The sequence below is a fragment of the Mastomys coucha genome, unplaced genomic scaffold (genome assembly GCF_008632895.1).
Source record: "Mastomys coucha isolate ucsf_1 unplaced genomic scaffold, UCSF_Mcou_1 pScaffold5, whole genome shotgun sequence".
Taxonomy (NCBI): domain Eukaryota; kingdom Metazoa; phylum Chordata; class Mammalia; order Rodentia; family Muridae; genus Mastomys; species Mastomys coucha.
Genome location: NW_022196911.1, coordinates 55,567,336 through 55,577,659, shown reverse-complemented (window position 1 = coordinate 55,577,659; position 10,324 = coordinate 55,567,336). Strand labels below are relative to the sequence as shown.

General features: G+C 42.9%; 1 protein-coding gene across 4 annotated transcripts in view; it reads left to right on the top strand.

Annotated features, from left to right (window-relative positions):
• Tom1l2 (target of myb1 like 2 membrane trafficking protein) overlaps nt 1-10,324 on the top strand; it is a 126,567-nt gene that overhangs the window by 821 nt on the left and 115,422 nt on the right. The window lies entirely within an intron of this gene.

Here is a 10,324-nt window from a genome sequence, read left to right as displayed (position 1 = left end):
GGTAGTGACTGCCAGGGACTCTCCTCTTGACCTTGTGTTCTTTATATTTTGAAGGTCTCTTGTCTGCCACGAGAGGTACTTGGAGATAAGATGTGGTGGGACTCTTCAAGTTCTAAAGTTTTAACTCTTCTTTGTTGATATTAAGTGTCTCCTTACATTGACCCTTGTTCTCCCACTATATTAAGTTAAATGGCAGTAATCAGAGCACCTGTCAATAGTATAAAGGAGTTAGAGAGGGGCAGTATGCCGCATAAGGAACGGCATAGGCAAAGGTTCAATCAGGTGGTCACCGTGAAGTTTCCTTACTGAAAAAGCCACTGGCAGACCAGGGAATAGTTCAGTGGTAGAGAATTAGCTTAGCACACACAAAATCCTAGATTTGATCTAGGATCCAGCACTGGAAGTAATAAATAATAAAGCAATTTGGCCTTTCACCCAAGGCAGGAGCTTATGCCAACAGATCAGTCAAAAGTGCTGACTAGCTTTTTTTTTTTTTTTTTTTTTTAAAACTGTGTCTTGGGGCTGGAGAACTGGCTCACTGGTTAAAGACATTGGTTGTTGATCCAGATTTGAGTCCCGGCACATGCATAGTGGCTCACAACTAGCTGTAGCTTCTAGTGGCTCACAACTAGCTGTAGCTTCAGTTCCAGGGGATTGGTTGCCCTCTTCTGGTGTCTTTTATATACATGGCATGTAAATGGTACACAGACAGGCAAACACAATGCCCACATATGTAACATTTTTAAAAATTAAAGTTGGGTCTGCAGGTTGGTTGAAATCATCTTTTATGAACTGGAATCGGTACTATCCTTATGGGTCTGACTAGTTTAGGCAGTAAAAACTTGCTTATTTTCTACTTTGTATATGAATTATAATAGTAATAATAATAATCTGTCCTTAGAGAGGGCCAAGGCTTCTTCTGGTTTTTTTTTTTTTTTTTTGGTTTTTCGAGACAGGGTTTCTCTGTATAGCCCTGGCTGTCCTGGAACTCACTCTGTAGACCAGGCTGGCCTTGAACTCAGAAATCCACCTGCCTCTGCCTCCCAAGTGCTGGGATTAAAGGTGTGCACCACCATAGAGTGTCTTTTATAAGTGATCATGGATGCTGGGACCTGAAAGTCTTTTCCTGCTTTGTGACACTTGTTTCTCTGGTGTTCACTCAAGTGTCTCTCTTTCTCTGTATGTATGTGTGTATATATATATATATATATATATATATATGTATATATATATGTAAATATTTCTATTTTATATGTTTATATATAAACATGTGCATGTATATATGTGAATATTTCAGTTTTATGTGTTTGTTTTGCCTTCATGTATGTCTATACACCACTTGCATTCCTTGTGCACAGAGAGGCCAGAAGAGGGTGTCAGAACCCTGGAACTGGAGTTACAGACAGCTGTGAGCTGCCGTGTGAGTGCTGAGAGTCAAACCTGGGTCCTCTGAGAGAGTACCAGTGCTCTTAACCACTGAGTCATTTCGCCAACCTCCCCTCTCATATTGAAGAGATTTTATTTTATTTATGTATGTGTGTGCATGTGTTGGTGGGAGTGTGTAAACACATGTGTATTGGGTGCCCATGGAGGAAGAAGAGGGCATCAGATCCCTTGGAGCAGAGTTATTGGCTGTGTGATCTGGCCGGTATGGGTGGTAGGATCCAAACCTCAGTTCTCATGATTGGGCAGCAAGTGCTCTTTAGCACCAGTCATCTCTGCAGCCCTGACTGTGTCTCCCACTCTCCTTTTTTCTTATTCATTTCCCTGTCTGTTTTGCCCCTCTCTTCAAGTGCCCTTTCACTGTAGTCCAAACTCACTTCTCAACCCAGTGTTGAGCTCAGGCCAGGGAACTAGAGGGGTGGGGGTGGGGGTTATGGGAGGGAAGCTGGGGCATATGAAGGGCGGAATGTAGAGAGAAGTGAGGGATGTAGGGCATTTGAATGGACGGAAATAAGTAAATGTGGTAGATGGGACCTGAGTCTAATGACCTTGGCTGTGGAACCTCAGAAGGTTGTGTAGGCCCTCCAGGCCTGAGAGTGACTGTCTGCTGAGCCAAAGGAGGGAAGGGTAGGGAGAGACCTGTGCTCAGAGCACTCACTTTGAAGGGTTCATGTCTACCAGCACTTGGTCTCTTATCCAGAACATTGTAGAGACTCAGTAAGTTGGGCTCTCTCTCTGTTCACAGCAGAACAGTTAAGTCAGGGTTGGGTTTTACATCAGAAGAGGCTATGTGATCTGACTGGCTTATGATCTGTGAAGGAAAGTACCCTCTCAGGCCTTAGATTCACTTTTGCTTATCAAAGACATTTGAAGAGCTGGATAGGGCTTTAAAATAGATTTATTTATTAGTTTATGTATATGTGGACTCTATCTGCATGTACACCTGCATGGCAGAATACAGCGTCTGATCCCTTTACAGATGGTTGTGAGCCACCATGTGGATGCTGGGAATTGAACTCAGGACCTCTGGAAGAGCAGTCAGTGCTCTTAACCACTGAGTGATCTCTCCAGACCTAAGGTGATCCTTATTATGAGCGTTTGTTCCTCTTATAGAAGTCACAAATTCAGTTCCCAGTATCCGCATGGCAGCTCATAACCATCTATTAACTGGAGTTTCAGGGGATTTGATACCCTTTTTTGGCCTCTGTGGTATGTGCATGGTACATATGTATATATACAGGTAAACACACACAAAATAAATAAGAAAAAGAAATTTGATCATGAAGATGATAAAGTGTTGATAGGCAGCTACGAGTCAGCAGCTAGGCTTATAAAAATGATGAATTAACAGATTGAAATTTTAATGGGTGTTCTGTAGGATTGTGGCAAAGAGTAAAGGTGATTTTTGGTATTGTAATTTTTTAAAAGTATGTACTTATGCTGAGAATGGTGGTGAATACCAGTAATTTCAGGAGGAAGTAGAGCCATCAAGATTATGAGTTCAAAGCCAGCCTCAGCTACCTTGAGGCTGTCATGGGTTATATGTGATCCTACTCCAAGAAGCCATCATCAGCAACAAATGGCATGTTCTGCAGATGGGGAAAGTTTATAGAGAAATAGCAACCACAAGGCTAATGCTTAAAATAGTGGCTGAGGTACTGAAGAGATGGTTCATCAATTAAAAACACTGGCTGCCCTTCCCGAAGACCCAGGTTTGATTTCCAGCACCTACACGACAGCTCATGTCCATTTGTTAACTCTGGTCTCAGGAACTCTGAGACTCTTGTGGCTCTGTGGACTGTCGTCAAGCATGCATATGATACACAGACAATGTGTAGGCAAAACACCCATACACATAAAAATAATAAGTAGATAAATCTCTAAAAGAAATGTAATAACAGCTACAGGGCTGGAGAAATAGCTCAGAGGTCAAGAGCATCAATTGGTCTTGCAAATGACCTAGGATCAGCTGCCAGTAGCAACGTGTTGGCTCACAATTGCCTATAACTCTAATTCCAGGGGATTTCCATTAGCTCCTACATGCTTGTTGTATGCATACATGCACTCAGGCGCATACACATGCACATAAAATAAAAATAAGTAGATATTTAAGACTAGCTAAAAGTAATTCTCCAAGGATCATTTGCTCCGTCTAGCTATTTTGTGATTGGTTGTCCTTCCCACTTTAGAGATGAGGAAACAGGCTCTGAGGAGAGAAACAACTGTTTCACTACTAGGTGAGAGAGCCAGGATCTCTGGACCTGGGATTTAGGACTTTGGGAGAAAACACAGAGCTGCCTGGACTGTAAAGGAAGGGGTGGGCATGTCCTCTGAGGTACTCAGCAGGCCAAGAGGAGGGTATGGCGAGGAGAGAGGTGGCTGTGGGGAATGGGGTCAGTAAGCTTAGATGACAAGATTAAGCCCTACTCTGGGTGGGCAATATCGAAGATGACTTTTTTTTTTTTTTCTGTGCTAAGATTTGAAGCCAGTGCTAAATGTGGCATTCACTAATTGACTTCAACTTTTAGTTTCTAGACTTTATTTTCCTACCCATAAAGTACTTATTAGCTGCACATGCCTTGTACCTGCGTATCTTGGTCGTTTCTGAGTACCTGTAAAGTCCCAGGCCTTGGGAATACAGATATTTGTGGAATTATGCTTGCACCCAGGGCCTTATGAGTGCTAGACAAGTGTGGGTATTCAGATATTTAGAAGCTACTGTCAAGGAGCCTTTAGGAGAGAAAACATCCTCATTAACATGTCCTGGGCTGGAGTGGCTGGTGGAGAAATTATTGTAGACTTCTAATGTGGTATTGTTTTGTTCAATACTTAGTCTGCTCATGTATTGGCAGCCAAGAACACAGTCTGACATAGCTATTTGGGCATTTGCATATGGATCCTGTCCTTTGTTCTGGAAGTTGCTCATGACTAAATTGTGTAGCTTGAGGCTAAGAAGTGTGGAAGAAAAAAATTAAATTCAAGCTATGACTGTTTAATATCAACCTTCTATACTCAGGGTTGGATGAAGTTGAATGCCATGTATCAGGAATTCCCCAGGTCAGGTCCCTGGTGGTCTCCAGATGCATGTCATCTCCCTTGTATTGGCTAGACATGTTTTCAGTTATTCATTGCAATTCTAAGATTATCTCTTTTCTTCAAAGTATTTCAGCCACAGACAGGAGGCAGATAATCAGGCACAGTGTTTGTAGTGTTGGACATGAAGTACTTCCCAGTGTCCTATGAATGGGAAAGGAAGAACTCTAGCCTGGCTATTTATATCAAGAATAATTAGCTGTCCCTCTGAGTGCTGTAATGCTTGGCAGTTGTGCAAAGCCCTTTTGCCTTGTCATTTTCTCTTTCAGTACAACTGTGTAAGATACATACAAAGAGACTAAAAGGAACTTAAAGTGTCTCACTTTGGAACTTAAAATTACTAAGCAACAACATCATGCACACTCTGTGCATAGAATATCACTGAATCCTCAGAACACTGAATTATATGAGACTTATAATTTCTGCTGACTTAAAGAAATCCTGGCTCTGGGAAACTAAGAGACTTGTACATGCCAGTGACCAAGTGAAGCTTGGAATTGGAATGTTACTCCTTGGACTCGGAATGCATAACTCATCATCATTAGAACCTGGAAGGCCTGTTAAGGCCCCACTCAGAGTTTCTGAGGCAGGCTCTAGAATTTTGTGTTTCTTTTTTTTTTTGGTTTTTCCATACAGGGTTTCTCTGTGTAGCCCTGGCTGTCCTGGAACTCACTCTGTAGACCAGGCTGGCCTCGAACTCAGAAATTCACCTGCCTCTGCCTCCCAAGTGCTGGGATTAAAGGCGTGCGCCACCACCGCCCGGCAACTTTGCGTTTCTAATCAGCTCCTAACCATGCTGCTGCTCTCTTGATGGCACCCTCTGAGAGCCATTGCTATCGACGGAATGTTTCACTTCTTTGCATCTTTTCTTTATCTTTCTTCAGATTCTACATATGGACTTTGAAGAACTATCTCTAAAGGGTAATTATTTCCAGTTCATTTCCTCAGACATTTAGTGGCTTTACCTTGCCCACCTGTACATGTCTAGATAAGCATTTACCAGGTTATACAATCAAACAAAGAACTTGGACAGATCCCTAGGTCATATAAGACAGAAAGTGATTGGGTAAGATTGGACAGGTTAATGAAATAAGATAATAAAGGAGTGGAAGAAGTATCGATAAGAAAATATTAAAAAGAGTAAGATGCTCCTTGGATCTTAAGATCATTTACTTTTCACAACGCTGGTGTAAAGAGATACAGACAGCTATCATCTCTGACTTGCAGATGGGAACTATTAAGGCAGCACAAAGATATGTTAACCTACTTGGGTCATGTGGCTAGTAGTGAGGGAGTTAGAGTCTAAACCCAGCACCCTGCTCCGGGAGTTGCACTAGGCTGCCCATGGCAGTTACAGAAAGATCATTTTCTCTTAGCATCAAAGCCCCACCTGTGCAGAATGAAAAAGATAGGTCCTACTAGGAAATTAGCTACAGTGACAAGGTCAGGGATAGGGACACTTCCTATGAACCTCTGTCAGAGATGAAAGGGGCAGGCCACAGGAGCACTGGGACAAAGTCGAGTTCTGAGAAGATTTATCGTACATTGCCTGGACAGGTTATAAAACACCTGACTAGAAGGACACAGGAGGGCTCAGCAGCTCTTTCTCCTCTGCTGCTTAACATCTGCAGGTGTAGGGCCTCTGGGAGTGCCACGACTCAGGGCACTATTTGGAATAGTTCATATTCCCATATATATATGTGTGTATGTGTATGTATATGTGTATACATATATATATGTATACACAGTGACAACCATAAAGAAAATAGGAAAATAAAAAATATTCAAAGGAGAATAAAATTCTCACCATAAACTTCCTTACAAGTTCCTTGAGATTTTTCTTATTTTTGTGTGTGTTTTATTTCGTGGAAAGCAATATCTATCCTCTCAGTATGGTCCTGTATAACCTCTTAGTTATGTATTTTCTGAAATAGATTTGAGATTCTCAGAGGGAGGGGGATAAACACTGTACTTTGAGGAGAATCACAATAGGGATGTTGCTCTTGACCTGGAGATGAATCAGCCAGAATGTTTTGACTGACCCAGAAGACTGGAAGGATATAACATTCAAGTTTTCGGAGCTGGGCCAGCTTGATTTTCCTCTTTAAAATTTTATTATTTGTGTGTGTGCGTGTGTGTGTGTGTGTGTGTGTGTGTGTGTGTGTGTGTGTATGGGTGTGTGTTTTGCCTGTATATGTATATGTGCATCACTTGCATGCAGTGTCCAGGGAAGCTAGAAGTGGTCATCAGATCCCCTAGTCCTGGACTTATAGATGGTTGTGAGGTGCTGTGAGGGTGCTGGGGACCAAACACAGGTCGTCTGGAATACTAGTAAGTGATCTTTACTACTGCGCCTCCTCTCTAGACCCCAGCTGGGTTGAACTCTTTTTACTTACGTGTGTGTATGAGTGTAGCTGTGCTCAGTTAACTTATGTGTGTGTGTGTGTGAGTATTGCTGTGCTCAGTTAATTGATGTGTGTGTGTGTGTGTGTATGACTATACTCAGTTATATTATGCATGTGTGTATGAGTGTGGGTGTGCTCAGTTAACTTATGTGTGTGTGTGTGTGTGTACGAGTGTGGCTATGCTCAGTTAACTTATGTGTGTGTGTATGCATGTGGCTGTGCTCAGTACCACAGTGCCTGGGTAGAGATCAGAGGTCACTGCTTGTGAGCCAGTGCTTTCCTGTCATCTTGTGAGATCCAGGACTTGCACTGAGGTCATCAGACCTGTGTGCAAGTGCCTTTACCCACTACCGATCCATTTCTCTGACCCTTACTATGTTTAGAAAAGAGGGTTTATACAAGCTAGTTTCAGACTTTGCCCCTATGTAGTGTTCCTTTCTCCTGACAAAATATTCTCCTTGATTTTCTCCATCTTTACATCAAGCATGCTACTGCCTTTCTTCAAGTTGCCCTCTGAGCTGCCTCCTGTTTGTGGCATAGTCTCCCTTCCAACTCACAGAGTGGATATTGCCAATAGAAAAGTAAAATGTGCTACTATAGCCTATTTTTACCCATGCACTGTATGGATGTGAAGGCACCTGTGTCTGGTCATTTTCTTTCTTTAAAACATCTTAGTAAAATGCATATAACACAATTTATATACATATAATACCATTTTTATGCCTGTGCTTGTATATGGAGACTAGAGGACAACTCCATGTGTCCTTCTCAGGAAATGTCAAGGTCTCTCTTTGGTTTGAGGCCCATAAAGTAGGCAGACTAGCTGACTAGTGAGCCCCAAGGATCCTCCTGTCTTTGCTTCCCCAGTGCTCCTTTTTGTATTGTGTGTGTGTGTGTGTGTGTGTGTGTATGTGTAAACTTTATTGATGGTATTCAAGAGAGTAGGACTTCCTAGGCCCCTCCTGTTATGGTGGGGATCTGGGATGGAACCTATGAGGGAGATGATGCTTAGTGTCGGGCTGAGTTGGAACAGGGACTTCTCAGCAGCTGAGGGCCTCTCTATTGCTCTCATGTCCTTGCTGGGGTGGGTGGTCCAGGGCTTCTTACTCCTTGGAAGCCATGTAGGCCATAAGTTTCACCACCCTTTAGCTGTAACTGTATTCATTGTCTTACCAGGAAATGAGCTTTACAGAGTTGTCATTGAGAGCAATACCAACCTCATCATCAAAGGTGGAAGAATAGGTATCACTGTTAAAGTTGCAGGAGACAACCTGGTCCTCAGTGTAGCCCAGGATACCCTTTAGTAGGTTCTCAGATGCTGCTTCACCACTTTCTTGATGTCATCATACTTGGCAGGTTTCTCCAGGCATGTCAGATCCATGATGGACACATTGAGAGTAGGAACACAGAAGGCCATTACAGTGAGCTTCCCATTAAGCTCTGGGATGGCCTTTCCCACAGCCTTGGCAGCACCAGTGGATGCAGGGATGATGTTCTTGGCAGCCCCACAACCATTACACCACAGCTTCACAGAGGAACCATCCACAGTCTTCTGAGTGGCATTGATGGCATGGACTGTGGACATGAGTCCTTCTACAATGCCAGACTTGTCATGAATGACCTTAACCAGTTGGTGGTTCAGGAAGCATTGCTGACAATCTTGAGCGAGTTGTCATACTTCTCATGGTTCATACCCATCACAAACATGGGGGTATCAGCAGAAGGTATGGAGATGATAACCCTTTTGTCCATACCCTTCAAGTGGGCTCCAGCCTTCTCCATGGTGGTGAAGACACAGTAGACTCCACAACATCCTCATCACCAGCATCACCCCATTTGATATTAGCAGGCCCCATTCCTGGAAGATGGGGATGGCTTTCCTGTTGATGACAAGCTTCCCATTCTCAGCCTTGACTGTGATGTTGAACTTGCCTTGGGTGGACTCATACTGGAACATGTAGACCATGTAGTTGAGGTCAATGAAGGGGTCATTGATGGCAACATTATCCACTCTGCCAAGTGCAGAGCAGAAGGCGGCCCCTGTAACCAGGCACCGAGTATGGCCAAATATATTCAGTCTGAACTTCACCATCATGTCCAAGGGATAAGGCTGACATTGCATGAGAAGATGTGACTGTCTCTGGAATATGGAGAAACAGAGAGCCATATTATTTTATTTTGGACAGAGTCTTACTATGTAGACAAGGCTGACTTGGAGCTTAGAGATCTGTCTGCCTCTGCCTCCCGAGTGCTGGGGTTAAAGGCTGTTCTTAGTGAACTTTTATGTGGATTTTGGGGATCAGGCTTAGGTCCTTACATGACGGAGCTATCCCTTGGCCCCCATTTAACCATTTAAAATACATGGTACAGCGGTACTGGTGCTCATTTTTGTGTGGAGCATCACCACCATCCATCACTGAGAACTTTATTTCACAAATCAGAAAGACCATCACTGGGTCCCCACCCCATCCCCTGGTAATCACCATTCTGCTTCAGATACTATGCACGTAACTCTCTAGGACTTTTGTATGAAGATCCGTCTAGGATTTGTCCATTCATGTCTGTTTCACATGGCACAATTTCTTAAAGGTTCATGTACTAGAGCATGTCAATTTGTCTTTCCTTTCAAAGGCTTTGTCACATTCCATTGTGTGCACCCACTGATGGACATTTAAGTTCCTTCTGCTCCTTGACTGCTGTTAATAATGCTACTATGAACAAAAGTGTACAAATAGCTGTTTGTCTTTGTTTCAAACTTGTTTGGATATATACCCAGAAGTGAAATCGGTAGGTAATATGGTAATTCGTTTTTAACTTTTGGTGACCCTGGGGGCACTGGCCTCAGGACTTCACATGTGCTGGATGAGTGCTTTACTACTGAGCTCTACTTGTACCTTCATCCCCACTTGTAGTTTTTGAGGATCCACCATGCTGGTCTCCCAGGTATAGCGCTTGACTTCCCACCAGCATCATGCAAACTCCATCCCCCATCTCTACCAACAACTGGTTCTCAGTTCTGCTGCTTTCCTTTGTAATGTCTGTGTACTGAGTAAAGCATGCTCTCTCCTTGTCTGTCTGTCTATCTATCTATCTATCTATCTATCTAGATATCTATCTTCCTTCCTTCCTTCCTTTTCTTTTTTTACAGTGCTGTTGAATGTAAGACCTTATAAATGCAAGCCAGTTGCTCTGATACTGAGCTATGTCCTTGGCCCCTAATTGTGGCTTTTGATTTATATTTCCCTAATGATTCATGATGTTGAACATCTTTTCATGTTGTTATTGACTATCTTCTTGGAGAAAGATCTGCTCAAATTCTTCTTCTTCTTCTTCTTTTTCTTCTTCTTCTTCTTCTTCTTCTTCTTCTTCTTCTTCTTCCTCCT